Below are 22,521 nucleotides of genomic sequence, written 5' to 3' on the forward strand. Positions count from 1 at the left end.
AAGTAAAAGAAACAGATCTAATATGAGTCAGATTTGTTATTCCCTATTACAATCCCCACTGTCAATGGCCATTCCACAATCTTATGGGAAAAGGGGCAATGACCCCCCTGGCTACTTCCTGCTAAATAGGGGTGATGTGGGTGATTGTAGAATGGAATTGATCACCCTTGGGCTGATAAGAATATTCTATTCTAGTCTAAGAATAGTCCTTAGAATCTTTGGTAGATAGGACAATTCTCAATTATTTGAACCAGATGAAATCCCTCAGTCCTTCTGTTGTCTAATTTGTAATTGGACTTGGGGGTTTTGGTTCCAGTTTCTATACATATCTATTAATTTTGACTTTCCGACTGTGTCATAATTACACTAGATTGCTGTGTTGTTCAGTTGAACAAGATTAAACAAGTAGGTTGACCCGCCCTTCTCCAGCTATAATGAAATTGCAATCTCAATATTTATCTTTTTTGAAGAGCAAACTTAAGTCTTCTAAGGGTTCACAAACCCATTGCTCTCTAGGCCTTTCAGGAGTTGGGCCATTTTCTGATGACAGTGGTGCTGCTTTAATCCGAGTGTGATAAATCCGTGGCTTTTCTCCAGCTAACTTGACAGATGAGTGCATGGTAAGTAATACCATACGTGGTCCTGTCCACCTTGCAGTCAGCTGAGCTTCAGGCCCTTGTTCTCTTCAGGTTTTAAGGAAGACTCAGACTCTGGGTCAGAAAGGATGTAAGGCTACTTCAGTTGGATAGGCAGACCTGTTGGAGGCAAACTCATGAAGAGAGGTCAGTATAGTGCCCAAAGTTTTAACCTAATTAGCAACAGCTAGGTCTTTCAGAGCGTTTACAGATTCCCTGGTCCAGGTAGACACCTGTAATGGCCTACAATAAAATATTTCAAAGGGGCTTAATTTAAGCCTGCTTCTGGGAGCCTCTGATCCACAGCAGGGCAGTTGGCAGAGCCTTATCCCCAGTTAAATTATTCTCTTGCCCTATTTTAGCAATGCTTCTGTTTCATGTATGATTCATTTTCTCATTTTTTTCCTGTTGATTGTGGTCCCAGGATGAATGTAACTGCCCATTAATTTGTAGTGCTTTAGACGTCTATTTGTTGGATTATGCTAGAGACAAAAGCAAGCCTGTTATCACGTTGAAGGGTGTTAGGCAATCCAAACCCAGGGATAATTTCCTTAAGGAGGGCTTGAACCACTTCAGAGACTTTTCCTGTTCTGGTGGGTTATGCTTCCACCCATCCTGAAAAAGTGTCCACAAACACTAGCAGATATCTGAAATTTCCTGCAGCTCAAGGCATTTGAGTTAAGTTTATTTGCCTGTCCTCAGTGGGACAGGTTCCTCTGTGTTGGGTTCCCATCTGGGGAGGCCTGACAGCAGCCTTTGGATTATTTTTAGCCCAAATCATGCAATTCTAAGTGACTCTCTGGATGTTTTTTTGTAGGTTAGGCCCCATTATATACTTTTGAATCCATCATAAGGTGGCATCTCTCCCGTGATGGGTACTATTATGAATGTGCTACAGCACAGTGTCCAGGAGTATCTCAAGAATCAAAACAATTCCTTGTGCACTACATTTCCAGCCAGGTGATGTGTGGTCAAGAGTGAAACCCCACTCTTCGGCCCTCTCCTTGTCCTTTTCTGAAAACACTGCCTGGTATTTTGACAAGTCAGTCTGTGGGAGAAGTGATCCTATCATGGCTTGATTGTTGCCTTCTTTGCAGCTTGGTCAGCTAACCAGTTGCCCTCTATTATATGAGTTTCACCCTTTTAGTGGCCTGGGCAGTGCATTATGGCCAATTGGGAGGACTTATGGACTGCTTCTAACAGTGAAACCACTAGGTGGCATTTCGGGGGTCTCCAAGGAGCTCCGGTTCTTTATGTCTCAGTACAGAAAGAATTAAGCGAGAGGCAAAGTGATAGATAAGAAGTAATTTATTAGAATAGGACACTTGTGAGGCTTACAAGTGGGTGGGCGAGAGGGTGCTGCACCCTGAGAACTTAGTGGGCTACAGTTTTATAATCAGAGGAAAAGTGGGGAGGGGGAGAAGACCACCTTCTTCCTCATTCTTGAGTAGATGTCACGGTTCCATTATCAGGTCATCCTCCAGGTTGGGCAGGGGAGTTTTGTTGTCCCTACATGGTCAAGCCAGGACTGTCATGGCACTATGGAAAAATGATTTCAGCTCTCAGTACAATGAGGGTCTTTCACTTTGAAATGTCACCTTTCCATAAATTATTGTTTTTTATGTGTGCAGAGAGCATGTCCTAGGGGTCATTAACTTACTGAGCTCACTGGGCAGGATATGGGTCTCGTGCCACCATTGTTTTATTGTTTTGGGGCATTTCTCATGCTTCTGTTCCATGGTTTTATTGCTAAGCAAGCCTGCTCGGTTTTGTGGTTAAGCAAACCTGCTTTCTGGAGTGATCATTAACTTACAGGGGTCTCCCACGCCTTTTTCTTTACCTACAATACCCTAGTGGGATTAACTATTTAATTACCTACTTTGTCCCTTTACTCTGTCTCTATCAATAGTGACAGGATTTCAGAAGTATGTTTTATGTCTTTATTGTTCAAAGTGAGGAGCCCCTTTTCCTTCCAGATTGCCCCATGAGCATGCACCATGGAGAACACATAGCCAAGAGCCTGTGTATATATTTACTCCCTTGCCTTCAGTGGGAGTAGGGCTCTTGTCAGTGCAATGATTTCCGCCTTCTGAGCTGAGCTCCCTGGGGGGCAGGGCTTTTGCTTCAACAATCTTTTTAAGGTTTACCACCACATACCCAGCGTGTCGGCTACCTTGGTCCATGCAGCTGCTTCCATTGGTGAACAGTTCCATATCTGGCTCAGCTGAGGGTTGGTCCGTTAAGTCTGGTCTGCTAGAGTACACTAGCTCAATGAAGTGTAGGCAGTCGTGCTCTGGGGATTGTGCACCATCAATCGGGAGCAATGTGGCTGGATTTAGGGCTGAAGTGACCTGAAGTCTTACGTTGGAATTGTCTAAGAGAATGGCTTGGTACTTTCCCGTTCTCCCAGAACTCAGCCAATAGCCCCCTTTTTGTTCCAGTAAAGAAAGGATGTGGCGAGGGACATACACAGTGGTGGGTTGCCCCAGGGTAAACTTCTCAGCTTCCTGAAGTCTGTCACATGTAGTGGCTACAGCTTGAAGGCAAGGTGGCCATCCCTTAACAGTCTCTTCTAGTTATTTTGAGAAGTAGGCAGTGGGTGGAGGGATATTCCCCAGAGCTTGAATTAACACCCCAAGACTTATGCCTTGTCTTTCATGGACATACAATTTGAAAGGTTTCTTTCAGTCTGGTAATCCCAAAGTCGGGGCTGAGACTAACTTTGTTTTTATTGCTTCAAATGCTGTTTGGCACTCTTTAGTCCAAGTAAGGGGCTCAAGATCATGTCCCTTTAAAGCCTCATAGAGGGGTTTTCCTGTGAGATCCAAATCCGACAGAACCCTGCCATTCCCAGGAACCCTCTCAGTTGCCTGTGGGTCTTGGGTATCCCCAAGCCTGCAATTGCCTGTTTTCTATCAGGCAAAAGATCCCGCTGTCCTTGGGAGAGGAAAAAGCCCAGATAGGTGACTTGCTTACATATCTGGGCCTCTTTCTGGGATACCTTATATCCACAATTGGCCAAATAGTTCAGGGTTCTGATGGTATTTTATAGACATTTATCGTATGTAGGACTTGCTATGAGCAAATTGTCCACATATTGGATTTAAAGTCCTTCGGCCAATATTACGTTTCTGAGGTCCCTAGCCAACATTTCCCCAAACAAAGTAGCGTTGCCGAATGAATCAGGTCCTGCTGCTTGCCGCTCACAAAATCAATACTCACAAATGTCGGTAGAAAGAAAAGGTGCCTTTAATCAGAATGCCAGCAATCTGGGAAGATGGTGGACTCAGCCCAAAACCACCTCCAAAGATTCTGCTCAGCCATCAGAGTTTTGAAAGGGAAACAGAGAAGTAATCTGAGTTAATCTTTGAGATGGGGGTCAGAGTCATGGCCATCCCCCACTGTGTGCAGGCTTGTCAACTCCTCCTGGTCTTACTCTAGACATTATCTTGTTCACACAGTTTGGTCCTACAATTTGTTCCAGAGATTACTGAAAGGGAAGCTAGGGAAGAGATCTGATCATCTGTTAATTACTTAGTCTTCATTTTTACTGCTTTGATCTATGGAAAGAACCGAAAAGTTAGGTAAGGTATTGTTTGATTAAAAGATTTGAAAGGTGTACTTGGGTCAGATATGAGTACAGCATGGGGCTGCCCGGTTTAAAAGTTAGTTAAAATATAGCCTTGCTAAAGGGACAAGGAAAGGGGCTTCCTGCTGACGGCAGTTTCCTCAAAGAGCAGCTTACAGTAGGGGAATTCTTAAATCCTTGAGGCAGGACAATCCAACAATACTGTTGGACTACCTGTGTTTCTGGGTCCTGCCATGTAAAAGCAAATAGCTGCTGTGATTCTTCTGCAATAGGAATGCAGAAAAAAGCATCTTTCAAGTCCCAAACCGAGAACCAGCCGTATTCTCCAGCAATAGTTGTGAGCACAGTGTATGGATTAGGTACCACAGGGTGCAAATCTTGGACTGTTTCATTAATAGGCCTCAAGTCTTGGACAAAGCAATACTCTGCTGAGTTTGGCTTTGACCGGGAGAATAGGGGTGTTGTTCAGAGACTTGCAAGGTTTAATCAGTCCTGTTTTCAAAAACTTTTCGAGAATTGGCTGAATTCCCTTTTGGGCCTCTTGACTCAGAGGGTATTGTTTTAGATTAGGTGTCCCAGCATTCCTTTTTAATGGGATTCATATTGGCCATGCATTTTTGGCTTTCCCTGGCGTGCTGTCAGCCTACACTTCTAGCCTTACCTTTTCGTAGACTTCAGGGGGAAAAGAGCTGTGTCTCCTTTTCTGGGGTTTCCATGAGCCCCATCTGTAGGCTCAAAGTGTGCTCTGGTGGGTCCCTGATGTCAAGCTATTCTGTCAAAAATGTTACTTGAGCTTTTAATTTACAAAGGAGGTCCTGTCCCAAAAGAGGGATTGGACACTCTGGCATATATAAGAAAATGTGTTTCAGGGTGAGGTCCCCTAGTTGACATTCTAGAGGTTGTAAGAACGAACGATTTTGTACTTCTCCAGAGACTCCCATGACCGGGATGGATTGAGATGTTTTCTGTGCCACCTTGGTGTTTACCACAGAATATGTTGCACCCATATCTATTAGAAAGTCAATCAACTTGTTCTGCACTGTCAAAGTTGCCCGGGACTCCTGTGGGGAGATTGGAATTTGATGCATCAAGTCCAAGGGAGCCCCGGACCTCTTCATTTACCATGAGCGTTCCTCTCTTTCTACCATACAAGAGAGCCTCCCTGCTTCCTTTTATCGTTTTTGTTCCTATATTTTAGCCTAGGGCAATCTTTTTTTCCAGTGCCCTTCCTCCTTACAGTAAGCGCATCGTTCTTTCCCCAGTGGTGGCTTACCTCTCTTTGGGTTACTCACCTTCTGGGAATCCAGTGCTGCTGCCAGAAAAGTGGTGTTCTGTTTTGCATCTTCTTTCTTCTGTCGTCATTCCCTGTTGTTGAACATGTTAAAAGCAACACCTACCAATTGAGAAGGGTCCATTCCAAATGCACCATCTAACATTTGTAATTTTCTTACATCTGGGGCGCTTTGCCCAATGAAGGTCATATTTGCCATCCTTATATTCTCAGGGGCCTCAGGATCTGCATCCCTGTAGCGCCTATGAGCTTGATAAGTTCTATAAACTCTGATGGATTCTCATTGGGTTTTTGTTCTGTCTCCTGAATTTTGTTTAAGCTCCCTTGCCTAGGTACCCCCTTTTGAAGACCCGCTACACTTTCTATGGATATAATGCTCTAGGTGTGGCATGCGTCCATTTTTAGGATTCCAATTAGGCTCAGCAATAGGAACTGCCAGATTTGCTTCTGGAGCTTCACCTGGATCCGCTAGATGGCGCTGGTGTGCTTCCTCTCTAGCCTTGTCAACAACCTCCTTGCATCCCCAGTAAGCATCCTATTCATAAGAGTGTGAATGTCCGCCCAAGTGGGATGGTGAGTGGCAAAGACAGAAATAAAAAGTTCAGTCATGCAGAAGGGGTCCTCTCGGTAAGCAAGGTTATGGTCTTTCCAGTTAAGCAAATATGAAGTTGAGAATGGATTCTGCATCCATAGAAACCTAGCTGGTTGGCCATTTGCATTAAAGCCTCCTATGGGATATCAGCACAAGGGAAATTTCCCAGCCCTGGAAGTGGCTCCAGGTCCAAACTGAGTGCCCTGTTGGGTTTTAAATGGTGATACCAAACCAGGTCTCCGTGCCCCAGCGGTTAACATAGAAACTTCTACTTGATCCCCATAAGTAGGGGAAACAGGAGGCGGTAAAAGGGGTGAATATATTGGCCGCATGGGGACGATCGGCACAGCTGCTGGTACAGTTGGCTCTGCCGGTGGGGGAAGCGGATAGGCTAGAGTTCAGGGGTAAGTTTTGAAATAACACGTCCCCGCTCCCATTTCCTCTCTCTCCCTCTTGTAGAACAGATTTTCCCTTGGGTTTCCTTTCAGACCGATGCACCATAAGGCGTTAGCCCTCTGACTCCTTTTCCTCCTGATGTAATAGTATAAATGCTTCACTGTGTGGCATCTTGTCATTTTCCCTTGCTCTTTCACAAAACAATTCTAACTGCTAGATCATATAATAATTGAGTGAGTTGTTCTGGGGCCATCGCTTTTCTGATCCTAACATATATTGTGGCCACACACTATTACAATAGAATATCATCTCTTTCTTAGTTCTAGGCTTGTTATCGAGTCCAAGCTCATTCTCCTTGACGCGTGACAGGCCAATAAATCGGGAGCGAAGGTGTTGGGGCATGGAATGACCAGTTTGTTTGGAATGCCGGGAGTCCGAGTAAATGGCGGACCAGTGTCCTAGAGAAGCATCTTACTAGGGTCTGGATGCTAGTTTCTTTTAGAGAACACATAAAGGGGGAGGTGAGGAGGTAAAATAAAAAGGCCATGAGTTGTTGCAAACGTCTCCTGGCTTCATCCAGACTCCCGGAGGGGATGTGTTAATTTCTTGCTGCCTGCAGCCATTCACAGGTGGGCTGGTTCAGGATGTTTCCTGTGCGCTGAACAAAGGTATTTTAGTTTAACATTCAGGCATGGGGCTGGGGGTGCGGCAGGGTTCTCAGAGAAGACAGGCCATTATGGATATTTTAAGCTATAGGCAACATTCCTTTAGTGATTATCTTGTAGTAAAAATAGAAAACAAAAGTTAAAATAAAAGAAAGATGTAATACGAAACCAGATTAATTCTTCCCTATTACAGGGCCTGATGTAAGGCGGGGCACGTTACAGAAAGCCAGGCTCTTGACACAAAGCCAGACTCTTGACGAAAAGCAGGGTTAGGAAAGTTAAACCAGGATAAGACGGGTAAAGCCAGATCACCTGACGAAAAGCCTGAAAACCTGAGGTCACGTCAGGCAGGAGAAATGCCATAAAGCAGGGTCAGGTGAGGTAAAGCAAAGTCAGCTGATGTAAAGCCTGGAAGTGCCGTAAAGCATTGTCAAGTGACGAAAAACGGTACGGTGACGTAAAGCCTGGGAAATTAATGTAAACAAAGCCTGGTAGTGCCGTAAAGCATTGTCAACTGACGTAGAGCAGGGTAAAGTGTCATAAAGCAGGGTCAGGTGACGTAAATGCCAGGAAACTGAGGTAAAGTCTGGGGACCCTTGTATTTAGTTCCAGTTATGTTACGAAAGCTGGGCACATGACGTTCAGCCCGAGGACCAGACATAAAGAGGGAACGTGAAATAAAGCTGTGGCACCAGCTATAAAGCCGGGAACCTGAGGTAAGGGTGGGCACGTGACGTACAGCCGGGGCACCTGACCTAAGGCCGGGGGATAAACGTCAGGAAGAAAACATCCTGGATTTCATCCTAGGCGTCTGCCTCCATTCTCTTTGGTGCTGTGCCTTGTGGAAACTTGTCACAAGCCTCTAGTGTCTGTGTGTCATCCACATTATATTGACATAGTAGTGTTGGTGGTGATGTCAGCAAGGTTACTGATAATACACACTTAATGAGTTCAACGTTAGGCAGGTATATCCTTCAATGTTTCCTCCTACTTGTAGCCCCAGAACCCTTCACCCCCCCACCCCGCCCCCCACCCCAGTCTCCTGTAGCTGAGGGAGCCAGGTGTGTCTCAGGCCTCCAACAGGTCCTGTTGAAAGAACAAGACTCTGGCCCTTCATCCCACAGAAACTCTTCTGTCCCATGTCATTCCTTTTCTCCTCGTAGATGACCAAAAGCTTCGTGAGGACATTTGCTGTCTTCTAATTAGCTACGTCATTGATTCTGCGTGAGAACAGCCATGAGGCTGGAGTCCCAAGCAGAGATTTCCTCATGTGGGCTTCGTGACCCACGCCAATCTCCTTGCCCTGCACGATTCCCTGTAGCTGGGTCTCAGACATGGACCTGGCCACACAGAACCTCTCACGTAAGGTCTTCTGCCCTCTGAGTTGTCTCCAGGACACTGTGCTGCAGAATGGGGAGTCCTAGAGGATTCTTCAGCTGCATCAGCGTCCTCTGAGCTTCTGGAACTGATCCCTGTGAACCACAACGTGTCCTTTTATGGAGCTATCTGGACACGTTGTTCTGGCTCTAATGTTGTACCGTGTGTTCCCTCAGAGTTATCTGTATAACAGGTTATCCGAGTCATAATATTTGCCATACGGATTCTTGGATGGTGCTGCGTTTTGAGCAAAACCAGCTTTCCTGGTACGCAACAGGTGGGATGAAACGGCATCACAAGCAGCTGACCCTGCAGCTTGTTTTCCTTGCATGTTCCCTACTGCTTCTCCGTGTTCCTTGTTCTCTGCTTTTTCTTCTCCTTCCCTGCCTGCACTCACTGACCCTGCTCTTCTTCCTCCTCCCCAATGCCTGTCCCTGTTCCCAACTCCTTTACCACGTTCCCCGAGCCCTCTCTTCCTACTTTCTGACTCCGTTGCTGTTCTCTGTGTGATCTGGTCTCTGTTTTTTCTCCCCGTTCCCTTCCCCCTCACTCTCAACCTGTCTCCATCTCTCTGCTCCGTGGCTTCACCAAGACTCCGTTTCCTCTTCTCAGATATTTGATTCACTTCTCTTCTCTAATTGGGGTAGACTGCAGTAATGGAGAGCAGACGGGGACTGACTTTGCTGTACTTTGAACGCTGTAGATAGATCTCAAAACAAATTTGGGTTGATGCTTTCCTGAATTCCTGTCCCACGAAGAAGCCCCATTTGCATGAAAACATTGAGTTCAATCCACTTGTTGGTGACCGGCTCCTGATGCCCTCTCTGCTTGCTCACTGTCAATGAAACTACATAAATAAGAGCCTCCTGCATTTCACTACACCTCACCCAGTTGGTTAGTTGTCTTAATCTCTAAGCTCGTAAATCTCCCCAAGCCTGTCAATGTTCCCAAACACCTTAAGACTCCCAGGCTCACCAGTCATCCCAGACACACCACTCTTGCTAATCCCATCACCCCTCCTCCAAGCCCTCAAAGCTCACTAAGCACATGAATTCTTATCTGCATGTGGGCACTTGTTTTGTTTTGTAACAGTTCACAGAGTTGTACACTTACGATGTTCACACATCATTATAATAGAATAAATAAGTATACCCAAATTGTCATCTCCTCTCTGCGTCTTCATTCCGTGTACTTTGCTATTTGAATTCTTCCTCACCTGAAAGTCACTCCTGGCACTGTTTTTTCCTCAATCTCAAGTATAGTCTGCGTCTTTACCCCACTGAGAGTATAAAACCTCAAGCTAGAGAGGGTGCTAGATCCAGAGTGTTTTGGGGGTAAGAAAACTTCTTTCATCTTGTGAACCTCTCTTAAAGATCATGGAAGCCGTGAGTCATCTGGGATAGGGAGACAGGGAGAACATCTGGCCTGTTTGGAGGGTTGAGTGTTACATTTGACTGGTAAATCCCACAAGGTCTTAGACACGCACAGGAGATGGTCTTGAGATGTGGGTGTAGTTTAAAGAGTAGGGCCGTGCCTCATGGATGCCATTGGCAGCTTGACCCTTTTTCTCTGATGAGCCTGGAAGCCTGGCTCCCAGTCCAAGGCAGGGACAGGGCTCTGGCTCATGGGGTAAAGGACAGGTCTGTGGAAAAGGGCATGGTGCATGGGGAGACGTTCCTGTGCTGCCTGTGACCTCCTCCTATCTACAGTCTGGTTTTCCTCTGAATCCCAGTGGCCCTATATCCCTCTTCCTGGTCTCCTGTTCTCAGAGGGTCTTTGGGGGACTACACTGCTCGAGGCAGGAAGCACTCACATTGGGAGTTCAGGCGTCATCATGGCAGACTAGATGAGCTAGTCAAGGCCCATCCTGCCAAACCCTGTCTCCTCCACAATACCCTGGGGACTTTGAGAGGTCCAGAGTGTGCCTGATCAAATGGATTTAATTCTGAAGTGAGTGATCTCCTGCTGCGTACAGAGACGATCTTGGAGAATGGTTATGACCTGGGGTCACAGTCCAAAAGAGAGCCCTGGAGGAGAACAGGGCCACCAGAGCCTGACCTGCCTGTGTCCTCTAGCCAAGCACCTGCTTGGCCCTGGGCCTTGCCAGGACTGGGAAGGAGCTGATGGTCTGGTTACAGACCAGTGTGTATCCAGAATTTATGAAGGCATGGTGACTGCTTTCTGACCCGTAATTGCCCTCTCACTAAGTCCTTGATTCAATCTGCACATTTCCTTGCTTGACTTGTGCTCTCCTATGATTGTTGCACATAGGGTCTCCAGGGGTCAAGGAGACCTGAGACCTTTTAGGAAGTCAACAAGCTGTAGTGCAGACCAGATGAGCTGGTTGAGGCCTCAAAGACTTAGATAAGAGGAAGCCTGCTTCTCTCCCTGTCCCATAACGAGGCATGGACTGGCCTTAGTAATGGCTTGGGCATGGCCAGCCCTGTAGATTGGGGTGGGGGTCACGAGCATTGATTATTGACCTGTGCATCTCCTTCCACTGAGGGCCTGACAGGTCTTGGACATTCTTAGGCTGAAGATGAAGCCATTAATGTTGCATATAATTAGCCCAGTCTAGGACCTGGGAGCTTCATAACTGGCCTCAGATCTTTGTGTGGCCTTCCACAGGATCTAGCCAGGGCCTTCCCAGGGCCTAAGGTATGGCTACATAAGTACTTGAGATCTCTGTTCCCTTCCATGAAATGGGATGATTCTAGTAATTTGCAAAAGGAAATACACCAGAGGTGTTTCACCCATATCTGGACCTGATCTAGATGATAAGATTCCAGATTTTTTAGCTTATACTTTAACGGGAATTTGGGAGTCCTTGGGAGGGGATGAGAGTATTTTGCCTGTGGAAGTGTTGTGAATTTTAGGTGCCAGAGGGTGAAGTGTAGTAAACAGCCTCTAAGATATCCTTTGATTATTCCTGCCTCTTGTTGCTCATACTTGTGTGTAAACCCTTCCATCTGAGTGTGCACTCGATTTAATGACACAGTTCTGAGGCATAGAATGTTGCACAGTAATGGGATGCCATTTGCTGATTAGGTTATAAAGGCTGCATCTTCCTTCTTGGGCAAACTCTTTTGATCTCCCTTATATCTCTCTTGCTCTAGGGGAAGCCAGCTGCCATGTCATGAGGCAGGTGAAGAGGGTCTCAAGGCAAAAAACTGAGTTCTGCCAAGAGCCAAGTAAGTAACCTGAGAGGCATACCCTCCTACACTCGAGTCTTGAGATACCTGTGGTTCTGATTTTCATCTTGGTCATAGTCTCACAAATCACCCTGAACCACAATCACCAAAGCTGAAAAAAGAACCTTTTGAAACACTGGACTTCATTAAACTTTAAATTATGCTAATTGAAAGATGTTGTTAAAAGAATAAAAGGCAAGCCACAGATTAGGGGAAAATCACATAGCTAATAAAGGACTGTATCTTGAATATATAAAGAACTCTCAAATTTCAACAAGAATATGAATAACCAGATACAAAATTGGCAAAAAATTGAACAACTACTTTACAAAAGAAGTTCTACATATGGTAAATAAGCATAAAAAAAGAGCTGAACTAATTAGTCATTGGAGAACTGCAAATTAAAATCACAGAGATACCACTGCATACTTAATAAAATGTCTAACATAAAAAAGTAATGAAATTTTAAAAATCAAGAGGATAAAAAACAGCATCAACACCACAAAACAGTTAGTGGGAATTTTAGCAAACTATGTGCAAGACCTGTATCCAGGTAACTACAGAATTTTGCTGCAAGAAACCAAGAAGATGTACATACGTTGGGATGTATACTATGATCATTGATTGGAAAACTCCACAGAAGTTTCATTTTTTAATATAATAGTAATGAAAATAGTAACGTGCATTTTTGAGGAAACTTACGAGTTTATTTTAATATTTACATGAAAATGCAAATATTTCAGAGTAGTTAAAACCATTTAAAAAATGAGGGAAGACCTACACTAGCAGTTTTAATCACATACTTAGGTTATATTAAAGAAATATATATGATAGTGAGAAAGTTTACACATATAGATCAATGGACCAGACTAGAGAACTCATCCCCCGGACCCCCCACCTCTATGGTGCAACAAAAATGACAAGATAATTCAGTGGGGGAAATGATAGTCTTGCCAACAAATGGAGTTGGAACAGTAAATATTCATACAAAAAAAATCCTAAATTAACACCATACAATGAATTAATATAAAATACGTCAGTCACCTAAGCATAAAAGTTAGAATTATACATTTCTAGAAGAAAACATAGAAGAAAAATTTTCTCAGTCTTGGGTTAGGAACGTTTTTTTCACTTATGTCTCCAAAAGCATCAATCATGCAAAAAAAAAAAAAGATGAATTGGACTTCAAAATACACCACGAAAATAAATACAAATAACACAGACTGAGAGAGAGAGAGAGAGAGAGAGAATATGATAGATAGATAGATAGATAGATAGATAGATAGGTAATTGACAAAGAAATTTTACCAAAGAAAGTGTGCATTTGGTAAATAAGCACATACAAGATGATCAACATCGTTAAGGATTGGAGAAATGCAATTTAAAACCACAGTGAGATACCACTGCACATTTAAAAATTTTTAAATGTCTCAAATTCTCAGACAAAGAATTTATGGAAAGAACTCTTAATAAGAAGAATACAATCCAATAAAAATGAGCAAAGGATTTTAATAGATACTTTTTAAACTAAGGTATGCACATGACTAATCAGTACATGACGGATGCTGAATATCATAAACCGAACTGGGAATTCAGATTTAATCCAGAGTTATCTGGTATTTGTGGCCAGTCCCCTCAGTGTCACTGCAGCCTCCACAGGAAAACAGATTGTCCTTGATTTTCAACCCCCATCAAATCTCCCAGATTGCACAGGCCCAGCGATTTGTGTTAGGGGAGCCTGGAAAGGGTTTCTGCACACTTTCTCCTCCAAAGGTTTGGGTATATGTGTAAGGATAAATTCTTTAGTCTCTTCATAGCAGGGAATTCCTGAATTGTAACTCCTTTCTTACCCTGGCCAGCCTCCTGTGTTAAATTCCAGCATCCTGGCCATATTAGCAGGAATATGCCTTTTCATGAAATCAACATTTAAACAAACAAACTTTTCCAACCTCCATGTCCCCACCAAAATACAAGGTCTTTAAAAACAGCTCTGGGTGAATGGGGTTGGGTGAATTCCTAGAGCCCAACAAATTCTCTTGAAACATTAGGACTCTGGATTCCCACAGATTCCCTTGTATTAATCACGTCTTGCTGCTTTAACAACTTACCACAAATTTAGTGGCTTAAAACAATACAAATGTGTCTTATTACAGTTCTATAGGTTAGAAACCCAACATGGATCTCACTCACCAGGCTAAAAATCAGGATGTCATAGGGGTCACCAGGGCTTCCCTGGTGGTGCAGTGGTTAAGAATCTGCCTGCCAATGCCGGGGACACGGGTTTGAGTCCTGGTCCGGGAAGATCCCACGTGCCACGGAGCAATTAAACCTGTGCGCCTCAACTACTGAGCCTGCGCTCTAGAGCCCGCGAGCCACAACTACTGAAGCCTGCGCGCCTAGAGCCTGTGCTCCACAACAAGAGAAGCCACCACAATGAGAAGCCCGCGCACCACAACGAAGAGTAGCCCCCACTCGCCACAACTAGAGAAAGCTTGCACATAGCAACAAAGACCCAACTCAGCCAAAAAAACAAACAAACAAACAAATTAATTAATTAAAAAAAAGATCATTGGGGATGTGTTCTTTTCTGGAGGTTCTAGAGGAGAACCTGTTTCCTTGCTTTTTCTAGCTTCTACAATCTTCCTATATTCCTTGGGTCATGGTCTCCTGCCTTCATATCCAAAGCTGACAGTGTTGCATATCTCCGACTACTCTTCTGTTGCCACATTTACTTTTCTGACTGAGACCTAGGAAAGGTTCTCTACTTTTCAATATTCACACAATTAAATTGGGTCCACCCAGATAATCCAGAATAATCTCCCCAACTCAATGTCCTTAAATTTAATCATGCCAACAAACTCCCTTTTGCTATGTAAGATAACATAATCACAGGTTCTTGGGATTAATACACAGACATATTGGGGGGGGGGGGAATTATTCTGCTATGGATTGAATTATGTCCACCCAAATCCATATGTTAAAGCCTTAACCCCCAGTGTGATAGTATTTGGAGAGAGGGCCTTTGGGAGGTAATTAGGTTTAGACAGCCATGAGGATGGGTCTTCATCATGGAATTAGTGGCCTTATAAGAAGAGACCAGAGAGCTTGCTTGCTCTCCACCATGCGAGAATACAGTCAGAAGGCAGTGATCTGCAAACCAGAAAGTGGGCCCTCACCAGAAACCAAATCTGTCATCACCTTGGTTTTGGACTTCCCAGGCTGCAGAACTGTGAGAAATAAATGTCTGTTGTTTAAGCCACCCAGTCTATGCTATTTTATTATAGCCGCTTAAGCTGACTAAAGCACTTCCATACTCTTCAGGCCCATGCCACACTCCTATTTTTCATTACAGATGATCAAGGCAACTGAGAGAGTATTTGAGTTCATTTGTATAACTTCTAAGGAGGATAACTGTATTTACATCCAGAAGTGGACATCGCAGGAGAAGTTGAACTTCTCAGGAGGCACTTACCTTGGTTCCTCATCTAGGCTAAGTTGACCATTGTCCAGACTCCTATGCCTAACCCTTGGTATGCGTTCCTCAAAAGTGTACCCAACCCATCTTCCCAGGACAAAAGGTCCCACTCCCTGCACATTATTCTTCATGAGCCTCCCAGGACTGACCAGCCATGTCCATTCTATACCTGCTTCAGGGTGCCCTGAGTCTCTGGAACAGACTATTTGTAAACCACAACGTGTTCTTGTCTGTGGATATCTACACACACTGAGGTGGCTTCGGGCTATGACCTCTGTTCCCATGAGCCTTTCTGAATCACAAGAAATTAAAACTGAATATATGCAGCAGGAATTACTAGGGAAGATTTCTAGCTGGGAGTAGCAGCAAGGCAAACTATGGGTCTACAAGGGAGAATACAACTATGCTATTTTAGACTGTGTCTTGGGCTTGTTGAATATTATATGACATAGTTCCTTTTATTTATTTATTTATTTATTATTTATTTATTTTATGGTGTTGCATTTGCTTTTTTTTCCTTCCAGTTGTATTGAGATGTAATTGACATACAGCACTGTATAAATTTAAGATGTACAGCATAATGATTTGACTTATATACATCATGAAATGATTACCACAATAACTTAGCGAACATCCATCATTTTATATAGACAAAATTAAAGAAATAGAAAAAGATTTTTTTCCTTGTGATTAGAACTCTTAAGGTTTACTCTTGTAACAACTTTAATATATAACATATATATGAGCACTGTATATGATAGTGGTAATTATATGTGTTCATATCGTACATTACATCCCAGGTACTTATTTATCTTATAACTGGAAGTTTGTGCTTTTGACAGCCTTCTTCCAATTTCCCCTTCCCCCAACGATTGCCTCAGGTAACCTGATCTCTCTTTCTATGAGTTTGTTTGTTTGTTTGTTTGTACATGGTTCCTTTGAAAATCTTCCATTTTAGTAAGTGATCAATCTGTTCTGGTTTAGAACGCATATTCTGGCCTGCTTTTATGGGCTGTAGCTCAGCTATGAATTTAGCTTTCAAAGCCTTTGCAGTGTGACTCTTGTCTCCCTCACGTGTGTGCTACCCAGTGGCCAATTTTGAAACCTGTTTGGTATTCTATATTGTAATTCACTTCTCAAGCCTTCTTCTGTGTTTGTTATAGCCACTTTCATACATACATTTCTTAAGGGTTTACCAGGACATCAAATATAGATTTAGCGAATCCCTTTCTCCTCCATCATTTCCATAAAGCTCCCCATACTCTCTAGTTGGGATAGGGGAAAATGCCATCTTGTTATTGTAGGGAAGCAATGAGGATGTAGGAATGGAATTTCAAGCTCTAGGCAACAAGATGACAGCAGTCACACACACACTGAGGGAGAAGCAGACCCTACAGAATTAGTCCAGGGAAGTCACTAAACAGACAAATAAAAATCCACCAACTACAACCACCCACAAGGCAGCAACAGAATTTAAAGTTAGTATAATATACTATCTAAAATGCCAGTTTTTCAAGAATGCCTGCAAAGAAGTAGGAAAGTGTGCCTTATACACAGGAAAAAGAAAATCTGTCAATAGAAATCTTCTCTGAGGGCTCTAAGATGTTGGACTTAGTAGAAAAGGACTTCAAAACAGGTATTATAAATATGTTAAAAACTAAAGAATTAAAGAAAATACAATTACATGACTCATAAAATTGATAACATGAATAAATACATTGAAATCATACATATGAACTAGTAGGAATATCTGGAGTTAAATAAGTACAATAACTGGTATGGGTAATTCACTGGAGAGGTTCAACAGCAGATATGAGCTAGCAGAAGGAAAAATCCACAAAACTGAAGATAGATCAATACAGATTGTCCAATTGATGGACATAAAAGAGTGTATTCAAAGGAAAATAAGAGAATCTTAAGAGACCGTTGGGAAACCATTAAACATATTACATTAAACATGCACTGCTATCCCAGAGAGAGAAGGAAGGAAGAAGGAAAGGAGGAAGGGAGGAAGAGAGGAGGGAAGGAAGGAAGGAAGGAAGGGAGGGAGGGAGGAAGGAAGGGAGGGGTCAAAAAAAGACATTTAATGGCTGAAAGCTCAAATTTGAGGAAAAGTATTAATATGTGCATTTAAGAAGTTCAACAATTTCAGAATAGGTTAAACACAAAGATATCTACACCTAGATGCTGTGGATGACATATACCTAGCTTAGGCCACTGTTCTAAAGTGCTGCCCCTTTGGCGTTCTTGGCTGAGACACTCCACAGAGTTTCTGCAGGGCTCTCAAGCTCCTTAGGAGATAGTCAACTGTATTTTATTTTCGTCTTTTGGGCATACCTGTGAGAGAAATACAGGCTGTTGATGGGTTCACAAATCAATTGGAATCATTCTTCTTAGGTTACTTAATACAAGTCACCAATTCCACCTGCCCTAGACTCCTTTACTTTATTTTGTTTATTCTTAGGAAGGGCCTTTTCACAATTTTGTTTTTATATTTTAAATTGTTAAATGAACTTTAATTTTGGAAACTTAGTATGGAGAGTTCCTGTATACCTTTCATCCGGTTTCCGCAAGGAAAGTACATAAAATGCATGGTATGCAACCATTGTACATTTGTTAAAACTATGAAATTAACATTGGTACAATATTATGAGCTAAACTATAAACTTTATTCATGTTTAATCAGTCTTGCCACCCATATCCTTTTTCACTTCCTTGGTCAAATTCTGGATAACAGATGACATTGACTCCTTAAGTGCCATTAGTCTTCTACAATATGTGGCAGTTTTCAATCTTTCCTAGTTTTTCATGACCTTGAGAGTTTTGAAGAGTACTAGTCAGGTATTTTATAGAATGTCCCTCATTGTTGTCTGTCTGGTGTTTTCTCTTGTTTAGATTTGGGTTATGTGTTTTCAAGAAGAATACCATAGAGGTGTATTCCCCTTCTCATTGTATCATATCAGGTGATAGATGATGTCAGTATGAATCATCACTGGTGATATTCACCTTGATCACTTGGTTGAAGGTGTCTGTCAGGTTTCTCCACTGTAAAGTTGCTAATTTTACCTTTCCATACTTTATTCTTTGGAAGTGAGTGAGTCATTAAGTCCAGTCTGCGCTCAAAGAAGGAAGTGACGTCCTCTAGGGCAGTGGTCCCCAACCCCCAGGCTGTGGACCTGTAGCAGGCTGCAGCCTGTTAGGAACCAGGCCGCACAGCAGGAGGTGAGCAACGGGCAAGGGAGCGAAGCTTCATCTGCTGCTCCCCACCGCTCCCCATCGCTCGCATTACCGCCTGAACCATCGCTTGCATTACCACCTGATCTATTCCCCCACCCTCCTCATTGTGGAAAAATTGTCTCCCACAAAACCGGGCCCTGGTGCCAAAAAGTTGTGGACCACTGCTCTAGGGGTATCTACGTATGTTATTTGGAAATCTTTTGTAGGAAGGATTTGCCTCTTTTCCTCATTTATTTCTGTATTCAATCTTTAATTTATATCCATGTAGTTATTGATATTTATTTTGTTCTTTTTGGGCATAATCCTATACTATCACTATATATTTTGGGCAAATTATTCCAGCTTTAGCCATTGCGATCTCTTTGCGATCAACTCCTGTTTCCTTTTGGGATATCTGTAACTCTTACGTATTTATTTAAAAATTGTGCTTTCTTCTCGGCCGTGGTCACCGAGGGGTGGCGAAAATGGAGGAGAGGTGGGTTCAAGGGTTACAGACTTTCAGTTATAAGATAAGTAAGTTCTGGGGGTTGAGGGTGCAGCATGACGCCATAGTTAACGACACTGTACTGTACGCTTGAAACTTGCTAAGAGAGTGTATTAAGGGTTCTCATAGCCCTGAAATAATTTTTTAAAGAAAGTGCAACTATATGAGATGATAGATGTATTAATTTAGCTTGACTGTGGTCATCATTTCACAACGTATACATATATCAAACCATCATGTTAGCTACTTTAAATATATACAGTTTTATCACTTATACCTCAATAAAGCTGGAAAAATCTGTACATCCTTGATTTGTGGCACAAGATGATGCCCTGGGATCATTTTGCATCGTCCCTGCTTCCGTCCTGGAATCAGCCATTTCTCCCTGGTGCTGCACTCTTTGTCACATTCTACCAAATATTTTCCTAACTCAGAGCCTTCCAAGGGCTTCCCACTAAGTCAATACTTATGAAAAGTTCATAATGTATCCCAGTGAGGGACACGTCGAGCCTGCTAGGAAAATAGAGACAATATCTCAGTATAATGACAGTACATAGATGCCATGTACTGGCAAGAGCCATGGAGTGGACGTGGAACCAGACTCTGAGGTTGCTGGCCAGGTGGTATTGAAGATTCCATTTGGATCGGAGCACCAAGGATACAGGATTTAACACCAAGGCAGGAAATGTTTTAGATGGTGTCAACCTGTCTCTAGGATGGCTCCTAGCAATGTGTAATAACTAAAGTACTTGATGGAGAAAAACCAGAAATGCCATAGCAGACAGAAAAAGTAGGTAACATAGACCCACAGAAGTAGGCGTGTTGGAGTGGATAAACTATGTAAGACCAGAAAAACTATCAGACGACTCAGTTCTTTAAGAGGGCCCATGAGATAACCATTTATATCATCAATAAGTAATGCACTGGGGAGAAAGGCATCAGAATTATAGGAAGTTCTTTGGTGGTTTCCCTTGAAGCTCAGTACTGAAGATAGGAAATACCATTCAGATCTGAGATCGCTAATAGCATTGGAAATGGTAGGTAACCAAGAATATAGGTACTAGGTATAGGACTTAACCATCAAAAGCCTGGTGACACAATTATCTTCGTGAGCTACAAGGTGGGAATGGAAGACAAAGGGGCCTGAACGGCTGAAAGTAATCGAGATAAGTAATAGAAAAGAGTCCCCCTCAAGCAGAATAGATGGGCAGCCATCATGATAGTTCTCAATCTGTACAATCAAATGAAGTAAAAGAGGGATGGGAGACTCAGGGAAGCTGTCCAACTGAACACTTCCCCAGTCCTGAGCCACTGTCTTTACTGGGAACACACTAAATGCTGGAGAGGATTGGTCCACAGAAGGGAAGACGCTATAACACCATGCAGTAAACATTTTCCTGGTCCTCCAGTGGGACTATGGACCTTTTGGTAACTATATACTGGGACAAGGAGTCTAACTGAGCATTTCCATCACAGTTAGGTGCAGGTCTGAGTTCACATTGCTTTGCGGAGAAACAAGTTTGATTGGGATCATATGAGATCCAGGTAATTAATAGAATCCTGGCCCAAATACAGCTCACTCTGAGTTGACCAGGTCCACATAGACTGTGCTTGCACTGGATCATTCCCAGGTGAGAACTTAGGATCCTCTCAGGTCTCTTCTGAGCATGTGCCTTGTCCTGGGCCTGTGCATAACCTTCTAACTTCCCTGTCTATGTGAGTGCTTTTGAATGCCTGATTTCCCAGAGAAACTCTTCCCAGATTTTGCTCTGAAGTTTTGCTCTCTGGCCTTAAGCAATCTATTGAATGTTTTGAAGGTAATATTTTTGCCCCAGGCATCTGAGGGTAGTTAATAGGCCTTGTAGTGTTTCTGAGGAATGCCTGTTACTTTTCTGCTCTGTTGTCCTGTGCTGGCTTCCAAGTTAGATGAAACAGAGATGAGGAACTTTTATTAGTTTTATAGGTAGCCCCCAGACAGATCTGAACAGATATACAGTAATTTGAAAAAAAGATCTACTCAGTTCCTTCCTGATCCAGGCAGCAGCGTTCCTTTCAGGGAATGCAGGTTGCTACTGCTTTAAAACTGCTGCTTGGCTGGGGAGAGGGGTGGAATAAGGGCAAATAAAATAACCACAAAACTTTTCTACAATTTTGAAGATTCATTTTTTTCTTGATTCAGCACTGGCTTGGTTGCTGTACCTTGTTGATTGTTCTGGAGAGTTCTGATAAAATTGGTTCTGATATTTTCTGTTTTTTGATGTGTCTGTGGGGAGACAAGAGCTTAGAGCTGCCATTTTGCTGACATTACTCCTCCAGATACTGGCTTTTAAATACCATTCTCTGATTTTAAAAAATATGGGGTTTGCAAATGGGTACAGAAGCCAACCTGAAATTGCTCCCAATAAGCAAAGCTGGAACAATTTGAGCAAATACATAGATAATACTAGTACTGGATTATATAACCCAAGAAACTAAATATCCACGAGTCTATGGTAATGTGAATGAATCATTGAATGCATAAATAGATGGGGGGAAAGGAGGTCGATCTTCCTTACAGAACAATTTGAATTGATTCCAATTACTTTCCCTTCCCTGGAGTGTAGGCTGGACTTGTGGCTCACTTCCAAATGATAGGCTATGGAGGGAATTCCCTGGAAGTCCAGTGGTTAGGACTCTGCACTTTCACCGCTGAGGGCGCAGGTTCAATCCCTGATTGGGGAACTGAGATCCCACAAGCCTTGCGGTGCGGCCAAAAAAAAAAAAAGATAGGGTATGGAGAGGGAAAAGAAAAAGTGGTTTTATAGTGGAGAAGATGTGGTAGAAACCACCTTAACCAAATGATCACGATTAACATCACCAGAGATACCATGGGCATATAACGTACTCCTGTTACGATTTCATGAGAAGGGTACTTGCTCTTCGGGGATTTTTTCTCCCATAAAAAACATAACCCTAGTCTAATAATGAGAATACAGGAGACAGAAATCGAGGGATATAGTACAAAATATGTGATCAATACTCTTTACATTTTCTAAGTTGTACAAAAAAAGGACTAAGAAACTGTCGCAGATCAGAGGAGACTAAGGAAACATGGTGACTAAATGCTGTGATGTTCTGGATTAGATTCTGGCACAGAAAATGACATTAGTGGGGAAACTAGTGAAATCTGAACAGAGTCTGTCATTTAGTTAATAGTACTGTGCCCATATTAATTTTTCAGTTTTGACAAATGTACCCTGGTTATGTAAGATATTCTCCTTAGGGCAAACTAGGTTAAGGCTGTAAACAATTCTGTGTACCATCTTAGAATCTTTTCTGCAAATCTAAATGTATTCTAAAGTCTAAAAGTGAATAGAACAAAAAAAATAGAGAATGTGCTGTCTTTGAAGGACTCTAGAAAAGTTTGGTGTTGTGAAATTACGTTAAAAGGAGACATTTAATCAGTTCCCAAAATATGAACTGTTCAGACTCATATCTGCCGTACATCTTCTACAACTCTAACTTGTGTCTGCACCTTACTGTGTTGTCATAGTGTTGGCTGTGCTTTATTTTATTTTTGGAAACATGTTTTACTTAAAAGTAGTCAAAC

This window comes from Balaenoptera acutorostrata, chromosome 19, assembly GCF_949987535.1.
Source record: "Balaenoptera acutorostrata chromosome 19, mBalAcu1.1, whole genome shotgun sequence".
Taxonomy (NCBI): domain Eukaryota; kingdom Metazoa; phylum Chordata; class Mammalia; order Artiodactyla; family Balaenopteridae; genus Balaenoptera; species Balaenoptera acutorostrata.